This window comes from Orcinus orca, chromosome 11 (assembly GCF_937001465.1).
Source record: "Orcinus orca chromosome 11, mOrcOrc1.1, whole genome shotgun sequence".
In the NCBI taxonomy this organism is placed as follows: Eukaryota; Metazoa; Chordata; class Mammalia; order Artiodactyla; family Delphinidae; genus Orcinus; species Orcinus orca.
In genome coordinates this window covers 76,131,483-76,146,513 of record NC_064569.1, presented here as the reverse complement: position 1 = coordinate 76,146,513, position 15,031 = coordinate 76,131,483, and positions in this window count along the sequence as shown.

Sequence of the window (15,031 nt, the reverse complement as noted above, 5' to 3'; positions counted from 1 at the left end):
GCTTTACTCTTTTTTCACCAATATATTATAGCATATATCTGACTTTACTCTTATAAAAACCCTTTGACGGTGGTAGGAAAAGAAGTATCTACTTTACCTGTAAGTAAATTAAACCAAAGTAGATTAAGTAGGTTATGCTGTACTTGTAACCAAATTGTCCTTGGGAAAACAGAATGGGGTTTAGTATGAACAAAGAAAACATTTTAAATGGAAAAGTAACTTGTAGGGTAAGTTGCTTGTAAATTAGGTCATTCAAATCACTGAGTGCTATTCCAACGAATATAGCTGTTACATTTTCAAAGGTTATTTACAATATTTAAACATAGGCTAGGGATAAGGAATTGAAGGGACAGTTGGGTTCTTTCTGTTTTGTTTTAAAATACTCCCAATCAATCATTTCAGTATGTGCCATTAACTCCAAAATAAACACTAAGGTAAAGTCTTATTTCTTATAAAATGCCAAAAAAAACAAAAACAAAAACAAAAAACCTGTTTAGAAATAACTCTGTGCACATCATGTTGTAAGTCCTGCTATTTTTCCCTTTGGTTTTTCCAGTGCTTGCTGGGAAGGAGATTTTTATTGCAACTTCCCTTTTTTTCTCCTGTTTTTAAAGCCAATACTTAAAAGAGATAAATTTGTCTGACAAAGTCATCAGGCAAATCCTTCTCTTTCATGACATAAAAATTTTTAGCCAAAGTCTACAATGCCTTCTACTCTGCCACAACCACCAAACTTCCCCTGCCACGTGTTCACTGTCAACCAGATTCATTTTATTGTGATCTGTTTATTGCAGCCATTAAATGAACAAAAATAAAGAGGCACAATAAGTAAAGATGGTATGAATAAACAAATATCACTGATAGCAACTGGGAAATCAGAAGGCTGTTATAATATGCCAACATCTCACACAAAGACCACCACAAGAGAATAAGACACCAGTTACCAAAGCCCACTGAAAAAGAAATGGATAGGGACTTCCCTGCTGGTCCAGTAACTAAGACACCATGCTCCTAATGCAGGGAACCCAGGTTCGATCCCTGGTCAGGGAACTAGATTCCGCATGCATGCCACAACTAAGATCCCTCATGCTGCAACTAAGACCTGGAGCAGCCAAATAAATAAATATTTTTAAAAAAGAAAGAAAGAAAGAAATGGATAACCTGTGTAGCCCTGTTAAAGAAACAGACTCCAGATTCAGGAGGCTTTACTGGTGAATTTTACCAAACACTCAATGAAGAAATAACACCTATTCTACATAAACTTTTCCAGAAAAATAGAAGTGGGAAGATTTCACAACTCATTTTAGGAGGCCAGCATTATCTATATACCAAAGATAGATAAGACAGAAAACTATAGACCAAAATTTCTCATGAGCATAGTAACAAAATATTAGCAAATTGAATCCAGAAATCTATAAAAAGGATAATATGTCATGACCCACTTGGGTATGTTCCAGAAAAGCAAAGTTGGTTCAACATTCAAAATCAACCAGTAAAATTCACAATCTCAACAGACAAAAATATTAAAATCATATAATTATCTCAATACATGTAAAAAAAAAAAAAAAGCATTTATAAAATTCAACATCCATCCATTATAAAAAATTTCAGCAAACTTGGAATAGAAGGAAATTTTCTCAATATGGCAAACCTTATCTATAAAAAATAAATTTGTAACATCATTTTTAACAGTAAAATATTGAGTGCTTTGCCCCTAAGATTGGGATCAAAGCAAGAATGCCCACATTTACAACTTCTTTTCACCATTATATTGGAGGTCCTAGCTAGTCCAATAAGACAAGAAAATAAATAAAAGTATATAGATTGTAAAAAAAAAAAAGTTAAGGGCTTCCCTGGTGGTGCAGTGGTTGCGAGTCCGCCTGCGGATGCAGGGGACACGGGTTCGTGCCCCGGTCCGGGAGGATCCCACATGCCGCTGAGCGGCTGGGCCCGTGAGCCATGGCCGCTGAGCCTGCGCGTCCGGAGCCTGTGCTCCGCAACGGGAGAGGCCACAGCAGTGAGAGGCCCCGCGTACTGCGGAAAAAAAAAAAAAAAAAGTTAAAATGTCTTTAATTGTAAATAGCATAATCATCTGCATAGAAAATTCTAAGAAATCAAAAATACAAATAGTTATGACAATAAAAACATGAGTTTAGCTAGGTTTTAGGATACAATGTCAATATAAAAAAATACGATGTTTTTCTATTTACTAGCAACAAACTATTGGAAATTGAAAATATTAAAAATACCACTCACAAAAGATTAAATACATGAAATACTTAGAGATAAATATAATCAACTATGTGCAAGAGCTGCACCTCGAAAAGTAGATTTATTGCTGAGAGAAATCAAGGAAGAACTAAACAAATCAAGAGACAAATCATGCTCATGAATGGGAAGAGTCAGTATTGTTAAGATGTCAATTCTTCCCAAATTGAACTATTGATCAGCTTTTGTTGGTGGTGGTGGTGTAGAAATTAACAAACTGAATCTAAAAATTTTTGGAAGTGCAAAGGACCTAGAAATGATTTTTGAAAAAAGAATAACAAAGTTGGAGGAGTTGAGTTGGAGTCGAAATCACTCTGATTTCAAGATTTATTCTAAAGCTACAGTAATCAAGACAGTGCATATGTCTAAAGATAGAAATACAGATCAAAGGGACAGACCACAGAGTCCACAAATAGATCTACCAAAATACAGTCAACTGATTTTCAACAGAAGTGTCCAGGTAATTCAATGGAGAAACAACAGTTTTTCAACAAATGGTGCTAGGGACTTCCCTGGTGGTGCAGTGGTTAAGAATCCACCTGTCAATGCAGGGGACACAGGTTTTATCTCTGGTCTGGGAAGATCCCACATGCCGTGGAACAACAAAGCCTGTGTGCCACAACTACTGAGCCTACGCTCTAGAGCCCACGAGCTACAACTACTGAGCCTGCATGCCACAACTACTGAAGCCTGCGCACCTAGATCCTGTGCTCCACAACAAGAGAAGCCACTGCAATGAGAAGCCCGCACACCGCAACGAAGAGTAGCCCCCACTCGCCACAACTAGAGAAAGTCTGTGCACAGCAACGAAGACCCAATGCAGCCCCAAATAAATAAATTTATAAAAAACAAAAACAAAAACAAATGGTGCAGGCTTCCCTGGTGGTGCAGTAGTTAAGAATCTGCTTGCCAATGCAGGGGACACGAGTTCAATCCCTGGTCCAAGAAGATCCCACGTGCCAGGGAACAGCTGAGCCCGTGTGCCACAACTACTGTGCCTGTGCTCTAGAGCCCGCAAACCACATCTGCTGAGCCCACGCTCCACAACTAATGAAGCCCGTGTGCCTAAAGCCCATGCTCCGCAACAAGAGAGGCCGCAATGAGAAGCCCAGGCACCGCAGAGAAGGGTGGCCCCCTCTCGCCACAACCGGAGAAGGCCCGCACAGCCACGAAGACCCAACACACCCAAATGTAAAATAAATAATATTTTTAAAAAAATGGTGCTGGAACAATTGGATATCCAAAAAAAAATTAACCTTGATTCTTACTTCATACCACACTCAAAAATTAACTTGAAGTAGATCATAGACCTAAATGTTAAGAAACAAAACTATAAAACTTCTGAGAAAACATAGAAAATCTTGTTGCCTTGGGTTAAGCAAAGGTTTCTTAGATAGGCAACAAACATCAGAAACCATAAAAGAAAAAAATAATACATTGGACTTCATCAAAATTAAAAATTTCTGCTCTTCAAGAGATAATGTTAAATGAATATATCTCAATAAGGTTGTTATAAAAATAATGTTAAGAAAATGAAAAAAAGCCACAGACTTGGAAAATTATTAGAAAATTCTATATCTGATAAGAGACTTATATCCAGAATACTTACAAAAAACTTTTACAGCTCAATAAGAATAATATTTAAAAATCCAACTAAAAAGTGGTCAAAATATTTAAACAGACACTTTCACCAAAGAATATAACTGAATGGCAAATTAGTTCATTAAAAGATGCTAATTTGAGTTTAGGTAAATGTAACTTAAAACACAAGAAGATACCATTGTACACCCACTAGAATGTTTAAAATTTTAAAAATTGACATGACCAAACATTGGTGAGCATACAAAGCAACAGAAACTCTCATATTTCAAACAATTTTATTCATAATAGCTAAACACTGAAGACAGTCCAAATGTTTGCCAACAGGTGAATAAACAAATTGTCTACATCCAGACCATAGAATAATAGTCAGCAATAAAAAAAGAACAAACTACAGACACATGCAACAATATGAATTCATCTCAAAAGCAATATGCTAAGCATAAGAAGCCAGACACAAAGGGCTATACATTACAGGATTCCATCTACATGGCATTCTGGAAAACAGGTCATATGTTGCCAGGAAATGAGGGCGGGTGAGGAGATTGACTGCAAAGAGCATGAGGGGACATTTGGACTTGATAGAAATGTTCTATATCTTGACTAAGGCAGTAGTTACATGACTGTATACAATCAACAAAACTCACTGAACGATAGATTGTAAAGGGGTAAATTTTATGTGAATTATTCCCCAAGAAACCTGACTCTTAAAAAGGTAAAACTAGAAAAGAACTACCTTGGAGAAGGAGAAAAAGCAGGAAAAGGCTGAAATCTTATGTTATTCAGGCTAGGTCAGTGTACATGCAAGACTCCATCACTAAATAACCTTCCCTCTAACCTGTATTTTGGCATTTGTATGGTTCTCACTCTGGGAAGACAAATAAGGGAGGTAAGGATGAGTTTTATCTCTGCAACTAAAAGGTCTAGGTACCCCTCCCCATTTTAATTCAGGTTACTCAAGAAAGAGAATAGTTTAGGTTCAGTGAAATTACAGATAGGAGAAGATAATGTTTTAACTTCAGTACTAAAAACAGGTTTAAAAATAGCACTCTTAACTTGATCTTAAATGTTCTCACCATAAAAGAGAAATGATAATTTTGTGATGGGGTGATAATCATGTAAATTATAAATGTATCATATCATGTTGTACACCTTAAACTTAAACAATGTTACGTAAGTTATATCTCAATTTTTAAAATTAAGAATATAAATAAATGATAAAAATAGCACTCTTACATTTCCCCAGAGGGACTGAAGGTATTTTACACATGTGCATCCTTAGCTCACAATAGCTCTGTGCATGGGTAGAAATGCAGGGAAAGCAAGATGCTGTAAAACTGAATAGTTTTGCCCCAGGGAGGGGATACGGCTGGATTTCTATGTTGCAGAGATCACTCTGGCACTCGTGGTATGAAACTGAATTTGATCAGGGCAACGCAAGATCGATAGACATGGTTGTTGAAAGCATCCCTTAAGGGATGATAAAGCCCTCACTCAGGGCAATGAGAAGTGGCAACTCAGTGGGACTTGGCCTTGGGTTGAATGTGAGGAGTGAGTGAGAAAATGGCACTGGGGATCGCAGTAAGGTTCTGACTTGGTAGAGGATGTTGTTACAGCAAAAGAACCTGGGAAGAGAGGCAAGAGGACATGCTTAGATAGAGGAAGTGTTCCCATGTAGCACTTGTCCATGCCGATCTAGGCGTTTCATCTTGGTTTTTTCTATAAACCCTTCCTTCTCTGCCACAGGCCCTTCCTCTCCAGTCTCACATTATATTAAATAATGAATAAAAATAATAAAGTATCTATTTTATGTCCATCTGTCCTGCGTAACTGGCAGCTACTCAAGGGCAGGACCTGTGTCTTCTCCATTTTTTTTGCGGTACGCAGGCCTCTCACTGTTGTGGCCCCTCCCATTGTGGAGCACAGGCTCCGGACGCGCAGGCTCAGCGGCCATGGCTCACGGGCCCAGCCGCTTCGCGGCATGTGGGATTCTCCCGGACCGGGTCACGAACTCACTTCCCCTGCATCGGCAGGCGGACTCTCAACCACTGCGCCACCAGGGAAGCCCCACCCATTTTTGATCAAGTCCAAATTCCTTAGCGTGCTTCCCAGGCCTGAAGGACCTGCTCCTGTGTCCTCCTCTTCTCTGCTGAGCCAGTCCTCTCTCACCTGCTGACATTGCTACTCCCTCTGCCTGGAAGATCATTCTGCCTCTCCCCTCATCACAGTCCTTCCCGTACCTGCAAATCTCTTAATCATTCTTCAGGTCTCAGCCAAGCCATTGCTTCCCTTAAGAAAACTTCAATATTCCCCCAAGCCTGGTACGGGGCCCCTCCTGAATGTTCCTACAGCACCTCTACTTCTGGCTGTGTTAATACCCACCACTCTATTATAATTGCTTGTTTTCTCCATTTGCCTGTAAGTTTCATAAGACCAAAGACTATGCCTGTCTTATTCACTGTGGTAGCCCCAGTTAGTAACATTAATATTAATCATCATAATAACACTGGCTAATGCTTGTTAAGTATTTAATATACGCCGGGCATCCTTCTAAGTGTTCTGATGGGTTAACTCATTTAGACCTCAGACAACCTTTCAAGGTAAGCCCTATTATTATCACGTTTTCAGGTTAGGAAACTAAAATATTGCGAGGCAAGTTAACTTGCTTGAGGTCAACATTCTAAAAAGAGTATTAATCAACAATGACAACAGCTATTTATCGTGTGCTCCCTAGTTCCTCGTGTGCTGCCGTCAGAGAAAAGATGTTCCATAAATGTTTGTAGAATTGATTTCAGGTGAGGAGATTGTACTCAAGTTGGCAGCTTGTATCTGGCAAAGAGGAGAGGGCAGACCAGGCAAAATTCTCATAAACATCCGGCACCTACCCCAGGCTTAGGTCTCAGGACACAGTGGTGAAAACACCCTCCAGCACAGCTGCTTTAAGGCCGTGAGGAAGGGGTTCCTGCCAATCAGAACAGCAAGAGGAAGATTTTCTGTATCATTCACTTTATTTCCAGGGGACATACTCTAGACACAACCCTAGAATCCCTCCTCTTGATTTTTCACCCTGTGGTGACTTGTGACCCAGTGACCCTCCCACTTCCCCTTAAAATGATTCCACGCCCCATCCTCATCTGGCCTTATAGTGGCCCTCTCTTGTGTGCATGTTGTGTGTCCTGAGGACTTCCTGGATAGCCACTCAGGCAAGGACACACCATTGTGAATAATAGATGTGCCCCTGATTGGGTGGCTCATTCTGCATGGAAGGGTCCCCAGAGCCACCCAGAGCTGAGTGAGCTGTACAGCAGTGGTTTTCAACCTCCATACACAGTCGTTACACCAGTGGAGGTTTTTTTAGACACCAGTGCCTAGAATGCCCCCCAAACGAATTAAATCAGAACCCCTGGGGTAGGCCCTAAGCACTGGTGTTTTTTAGTTCCTAGGAAGATTCCAAGGTTGAGACCCATTGCAGAGGCACTCAGTCTCATTCTCTCTCTGGGCCTTAGTCTCCCCGCACTAGAATTTGAGAACAGTGTATTCTTTCTACAGGGGATGGGATGGGGCAAGCCTTGGAGAGCAAGCAAGGCCCTGTAAGCCTGACTTTAATAAAGCCTTGTGGAAATGAAACAGAATTGCTGCAGACTTGTGCTTCTGGACGTCTTAACCTGGTCTAGATGCTGATGGGAAAAGCGGCCCCTCTCCACGCACACCTGAAGGGACAGGAGGGGTGGCAGTGAGAACTGCATCTCCATCCCCAGGACTGTATCTTGTCCTTTTCTGAATACCACCTGGAGCTGTCTCCTCCCTAAAGATATTCATATGTCCTTTACAGAGCAGAAGCTCAGTCCCCAGGTGAACATGGGGTGCAGCGGTCCACCCACGCCTCCTCACACTTAGCTTCTCCCTCTAGTGCCAATTTCAGAGGATCCAAGGTTGATATTTGTTAAGGCAAATGGCGGCATCCTTACACATTTCCTCTCGACGTGGCTTCCTGCCACAGCTGGCTTTGGCCAGAGGTGTCCCTCCCCACTCCCACCCCAAGCCCTCCCCTGTACTTTTCAGTTCCTTCTCAAAATTGAGGTGACAGACAGCGGAGAGGAAATAAGCGGGAAACGACAGATAAAAGCATTAGACACAATAGCCTGCACAAAAGTAGAGGTAGTGATGACAGTAGTGATCATTACTACTAGTGTCGTTGTTGCTGACATCATTATGCTAGAGTGTGGCCTGTGTTCTCAGCTCTGTGCTAAGCCTGCTCCCCTGTGTCCTCTCCCCCAATCCAGTGAGGCAGAAGTGTCATCATTTTACAGAGAAGGGAAGGAAAGCCACAGCATGCAGCAACGTTTTGCCTCACTTAAAAAAAAAAAAAGAATGATTACACGGTTCTCAGAAACGCCTAGGAACTTGCTAGAAATGCAAATATCCCCTGTGGCCAGAGCGGGATTCATGGCGTGCAACCAGTGTAGCTACACACAGCCACGGGTTCAGAAGAGCCCGGCAGTTGAAGTTTAATTTTATCTTTGAGTGTTTCCTAAGTGAAGTCAGCTCGGACAATGGTTCAGGACCTTGGAGCCTCCCAGCGCTTCCCTGCCCGGGTTCTAGGCCCTCTGCCTCCACCCTCCCTGCCCCAGGACCCTGCCTCCCTCCACTCAGGGAAGGGGGGTGGGTAGCCAAGTGGCAGTGATGAGGGGAGGCTTGCATTTGCCATTGTCCTCTGCCCCAGGCTGGGCCCTGATCACAGACACAGGGAGGGGAGGGGTGGGACACGCACCCCTCGCCCCCTCGGTGCTCAGGTCAGGGCAAGGTGGCGCTGTCCCCATCCCAGGTGGGCAGTACCACAGTGACTTTTCAGGGGCCTCTCGCCGGGCCTGATCCGGGTATTGAGTGTATCCTGGTGTGGAGGTTGCATTTCCTTGGGAATAGGCGAGGGTATCTGTTAAGGGTGGACCGAGGCCGTGGGCCTGTGGGAAGGGGAGATGGACTCCCCCCCAGGACAGGGCCCTGCATTTTCTTTTTGCACTGGACGCAGTGAATTTTGCAGCTGTCTCTGCCTGGGTCCAGACCACCTGAATCAAAACTTATGGCCAGGCCCAGACGTCTGGTTGAAGAAGCACCCCAGGTGACTCTGATGCACACTGAAGTTTGAGAACCACTGAGTCATAGGGAAGCTAAGGAGAAAGCGTGAAGGAGGAGGCGGTGGCATGGCGTGGGGAGCAGCGGCAGTGGGAGTCACGGATTGGGCAGGAACCCCACTCCTTTGCTGAGTGACCCTTAGCAAGTTACTTGCCCTTATTGGTACTGTTTCTCTGGAGAACCCTGGCTGATACAATCACCTATGTCCTACTGGAATCTTCAGGCAGGAGCTTCCTCGATGACTGTTCTGAGGTATTTGTTTTACTTCCTTTGGAAGAACCTCCATTTGAATGACCTCTCTCCTGCTGATTTCAATGGCTCAGTTCACTTCTCACTGGAACTCCCCTCAACACTTTCCTATCCTCCTCTGAATGCGACCTTGTAATCAGTGCTGTTGTGTCCTGTCCAGATGCTTTTGCCAGGCAGATGTGGGCATCCCACAGCTGCTGTGTCAACTGCTACAGGCTTACAGCTGCCTCCTACTCTGGAGAGTTTGCCCTTGACTCATGGGAGCCACCTTGCCCAGAAATATTTGGGAGGTTATTCTATCCCCAGGGGCAGCCCACAGCCAATGGCTAGCTGATACAGTGTACAACAGCTTTTCCCCGTTGTGGTACTACATGTTGTTTTCTGACACCACTTCTAACACAAAATGTATGGTTCTTCCTGACACCAACCAATTCTCCAACACCAACTGGGTATCCAACCACTCAGTTAAATTCTAACGCTATTTACTTGGAGTTAGCTGGCATTGGATCCCACAATGTAAAAGGCTCAGTCCCGCCAGACGGCCCCCCACTTCAGATGCCAGTCAGAAGTGGGATCCCCAGGAGACCCACACTTCTGCCCAACTGATTACAAATTCAGGGGTTCCTATGATGCCCCCTCAAGTTTGATAATTCACTGGAATGACTCAGAAAAATGAATGACTCCAGAAAGTGCTCCACTTATGTTGTAATTAACTACAAAGAATACAGATGAACAGCCAGATGAAGAAGTACATAGGGCAAGTTCCAGAAGGGTCCCAAGCACAGGCGCTTCTGCACTATGGAGTTGGGGTGAGCCACCCCCCCAGCACATGGATGTGTTCACCAACTCAGAAACTAGAATTACCATATGATCCAGCAATCCCACTCCTGGGCATATATCCAGACAAAACTATAACTTGAAAAGATACATGCACCCCAATGTTCACAGCAGCACTATTCACAATACCCAAGACATGGAAGCAAACTAAACGTCCATCGACAGATGAATGGATAAAGAAGATGTAATAATATATACAATGGAATACCACTCAGCCATAAAAAAGAACAAAATAATACCATTTGCAGCAACAGGGATGGAACTAGAGATTATCATACTAAGTAAAGTAAGTCAGAAAGAGAAAGACAAATACCATATGATATCACTTATATTTGGAATCTAAACTGTGACACAAATGAACTTATCTATGAAACAGAAACAGACTCACACAGAGAACAGACATGTGGTTGCCAAAGGGGAGGGGGTTGGGGGAGAGATGGAGTGGGAGTTTGGGGTCAGCAGATGTAAGCTTTTAATATATAGAATGGATAAACAACAAGGTCCTACCGTATAGCACAGGGAACTATAGTCAATATCCTGTCATAAACCATAATGGAAAAGAATATTTTAAAAAAAGAATGTATATATGTATATCTATGTATATATATCTACGTATATAGATATATATTTCTGAATCGCTTTACTCTACAGCAGAAATTAACATTGTAAATCAACTATACTTCAATTAAAAAAAAAAGAAACTCTCTGAATCCCATTGTTTAGGGGTTTTATGGAGGTTTCATTATGCAGGCATGATTGATTAAGTCATTGGCCATCGGGGAACTGACCTCAATCTCCAGCCCCTCTGCCCTCCCCAGAAGTTGGGAAATGGGGCTGAGAGTTCCAACCCTCTAATCATATAGCTTGCTTTTCTTGTGACCAGCTCCCATCCTGAGACGATCTGGGGCCTCCACAGGACTCACCTCATTAGCATACAGAAGATAACTTGCAAGGGTTTTAGGAGCTCTGTACTCCAAAATCAGGGACAAAGACCAGATATGTATTTTTTATTATACCACAGGCACAAATCATCCTTTAGAGCTCCTCATGGGATCAGGCTCCAGCTACACCCACCTCTTTGCCTAGCTTCTCTCCTGTTCTGTCCTTCTCGGCTCACAGCCTCAAAGTTTTCACCCCAGATCCCTCCCTCAATAAAGCCCACAAGCCCTGCTCTAGCTGTACTTCCAGGAATCCAACCTAAAACACACCCATAGCTTTCTACTCCCCACAGTTATCTGTGTGTCTTTTACATGACTTCTTTGACAGGGAGTTCCTTGAGATTTGATCCATGTGTAATTTACCTTTGTCTTTCTGTAACACCTACACAATACCTTGCATAATAAATTTTCTGGAATGAGTATTTCATATTTTGAAATCATTTGCATGGATGGGCAGGATTGTTAAACGACTGATTTATCCTTCAATTCCCATTCTGCACCCTACCCCCCAAAACGTGGTGCACAAATAGGTTAGTTCTCCCCTGTGAAGAAGAGGGCAAAGGATTTCAAGAAAAAGCTCAAGAACACGTCCCTGTGGAAATACCTCCAGGCCATTCCCGTCTGGTGCCGGAGATAGAGAAGGCTGTTCAGTGCCTCGAGTATTTTTGTTCTTTCCAACTTCTCTGCCCGATGAAGTTAAACAGTCCCTAAGAGTAAATAAATGTGGTAAAGATAAAACAAATATTTTTTCCCATTGGATTGGTTCATTCCTTGTGTGGGTTCAGATGAGGGAAAAACCAGAATGTTTTGATTAAATCGGCTGTTGCCACGAAATGATTTGCCTGTTTACTAATGGGGTGTCGTATTTCTTGTCATTATCTACCGAAGTGAGAATGCTTGGCATTGTGGAGAGGACTGCTCTGAATAAGAAAGTGGCAAGGTTCCTTAACCTAATGTTCTTACTATGTTACAAAGTGTAAAAACATTGAATCAAAAGCAACAGGGAAGTACAGCCCTGCATAATTGCAGAGTAGAGGAAAAAAGAGAAGTAGGTAGGCTCTCTCTTATCTAAGAGTCTTTCCTTACTGGTGTTTCTGATGACTAATTTTTTCACTTTCCTTTCGCATGCATCTTACCTAGGTGCTACTATGATTTGATTTCCTGATAAGAAAGATGGTGCTGCTCCCTGTAACTCCCACAGTCTGGGAACCATGGTTCTCCTTAACCTAAAAGGTCTGGATGATCACATGAGATGCTACTGAATTCATGATGGGGGTTGTTTAGTTGTTAATCATCTAGAGTGACAGTGGTCCCATAATACTGATGACGATGATGATGATGACGACGACAGATGACCTTTACTGGATGTATCAGACATTGTTCTAGGACTCTACGTGTATTAATTGATTAATCCCCATCACAACTGTGAGTACCTTTAATATCCCCATTTTACACATGAAAAAACTAGGCCTCGTAGATGTTAAATAGCTTGCCCCAGCATAGATGATGTAAGTGACAGAGCTGGCTTTGACCCCAGGGAGTTTGGCTCCAGATCCAGGGTTACTAACCTCTATACATACTGCCTAGTCATAACAGCAACCATTAACATTTACTGAGCCTTAACCACATGCCAGTCATGATTATTAATTTTATGTATTAACATGGTTAAATCTCATAAAAACTCCATCAGATACATATTTATCATCCTCTTTTACTAAGGCACATAGAGGTTAACGTGCCTACAGTACCTCAGCTGATGGGTGAGGGAACCAGGTTTCCAGGCTAGGTGGAGTGCCTTCAGAGCAACACTCTCAGGCTTTTCTGCTCTTGCTGGCAGGTGCCGTGAGCTTTGGTTTTCTGGAACATGTGCATGCTACTATTGACAACACTTTGTATAGTATATTCTGTCTCCCCTAGGAAAATATCCAGGGAGCCATAGAACAAGAGATCCCAGAGATCTAGTCTACAGCACCCATCTGTCTGGTCTGTTTGCTTGCCCAGTATTTCCCCCTTGTTTTAGTAGGAGTGCTCTAAAATTTTCCTGTTGGGGAATGTACTAGTTTTCTATCATTGCTGTAACAAACCACCATAAATTTAGTGGCTGAAAATAATACAAAATTATCATCTTATTTACTTACTTCTGGAGGTTGGAAATCAAAAATAGGTGTCGCTGAGCTAAAGTCAAGGTATCAGTAGGGCTGGGTCCTCCTGGAAGCCCTTGGGAAGAATCTGTTCCTCTGCGTTTTCCAGTTTCTAGAGACTGCCCACATACCATGGCTCATGGCCTCATTCCTCCATCTTCAAAGCCGGCAACATCAGGCCAAGTCCTTCTCATGCTACCATCTCTCTGGTTGTCCCTCTTCTGCCCCCTTCTTCCACTTTTAAGAATGCTGGTGATTATATTGGGTTTACCTGGATAATCTCACTAGTTTAAGGTCAGCTGATTGGCAACCTTAATTCCTCTTTGCCATGTAACCTATTCACAGTTCCTTCCAGATTGGGATATAGACCTCTTTGGAGTGGGGTTGAGAGCATTACTCTATGTGGCACAGCGAAACTCTCCTTTTCACTCCTGGGTCATATATTCTGGGTTTATCCAACCCAACAACCCTGGCTCACAGCGCAGGCTTGGGACTTTTACTGGATTTCCTGGCAAACAGCCCCTACGCCCACATCCCGCTTTTTTTTTTGCGGTACGCGGGCCTCTCACCGCTGTGGCCTCTCCTGTTGCGGAGCACAGGCTCCGGACGCGCAGGCTCAGCGGCCATGGCTCACGGGCCCAGCCGCTCCGCGGCACGTGGGATCCTCCCGGACCGGGGCATGAACCCGCGTCCCCTGCATCGGCAGGCGGACTCCCAACCACTGCGCCACCAGGGAAGCCCCATAATTACCATGTATTTTTATTCATTCAACATGTTTACTGGGTGCTGTTATAATTCTAAGTTTTAGAGAGAAAACCAAGAACTAACCAGCCCTGCTCTCATCAGGTTTACACTGTGCCAACCTTCCTGCTATCTGCCACTGGACAGATGACTTTCATGATAGCCATTAAAGGGAAATCCGATAGAGACATTCATAACAGAGTGTGTCATACATCATGTACGCCGAAGGTCACAAGCAAGTCCCAGCACCCAGCAGGAACTCCTTCCATCCCAATCCTTTCCTCTCAAGAAGGCAAATCAGAACACAAGTGAGTAAGAGTGCCACTATTTGAGAGCTCATCTTAAAGCCACTCTGCTTTATCTTTATCTGTGAAAGATAATAAATCTTTCACAACTTTGCTACTCTGGATATTATCCTAGTCTCTGAAGTGACAAAAATATCCATTTTAGAAAGGTTTTCAACCATAAAGACTGAAGTCAAAGAGCAGACCGAGTTTCTGGTTAACATTTCCCAGGGGCTCTGCAAATACTGTGAGAAATGCCACTTTGTGACAGCTTCAGCCAAACACCAGGCTCCTGCTTCAAGAGATCCGCTCACTACTATGTTGCTCAGAGGAGTGGAAAGATGTAGAATTGATGGTCTGCTCGAAAGATCAAAACAGGTGTATTTCATACTCAAGCAGCAGGGATTCTGCCCTGGGAAGGAACCAGTCAGTCCCTTTCCTCATTTGCTTGCTTTACAGAAATTCATGCCCTTAGGTCCAATACCACCCCCACTCCGCCCCCCGCCGCCACCCCAGGCCAGACTTTCTGCTTCCAGCCAGCCCAGCCGGACTCAACATGTTCACAACCCGCACAGATGCCTCCCTGATGACAGACGGCACCACCAGCTCTATCAAAGCTTGTTTCTCCTGCCTCCTAGGGCCTAGTTCTCAGACTTCAGCCTACATCAGAATCACCTGGGAGCTTGTTAAACACTGATTTCTGGGCTCTAGCCTATGGTTTTTGATTCAGTTAAGTCTCGGGTAGGTCCCTTGCTTTCCGGGTAAGTTACCGGGTGCCTGCTGCTGCAGGTTTGGGTACCAGTCTTCGACAACTACTGCTCTAGGGCATCGCCTTGGGCCC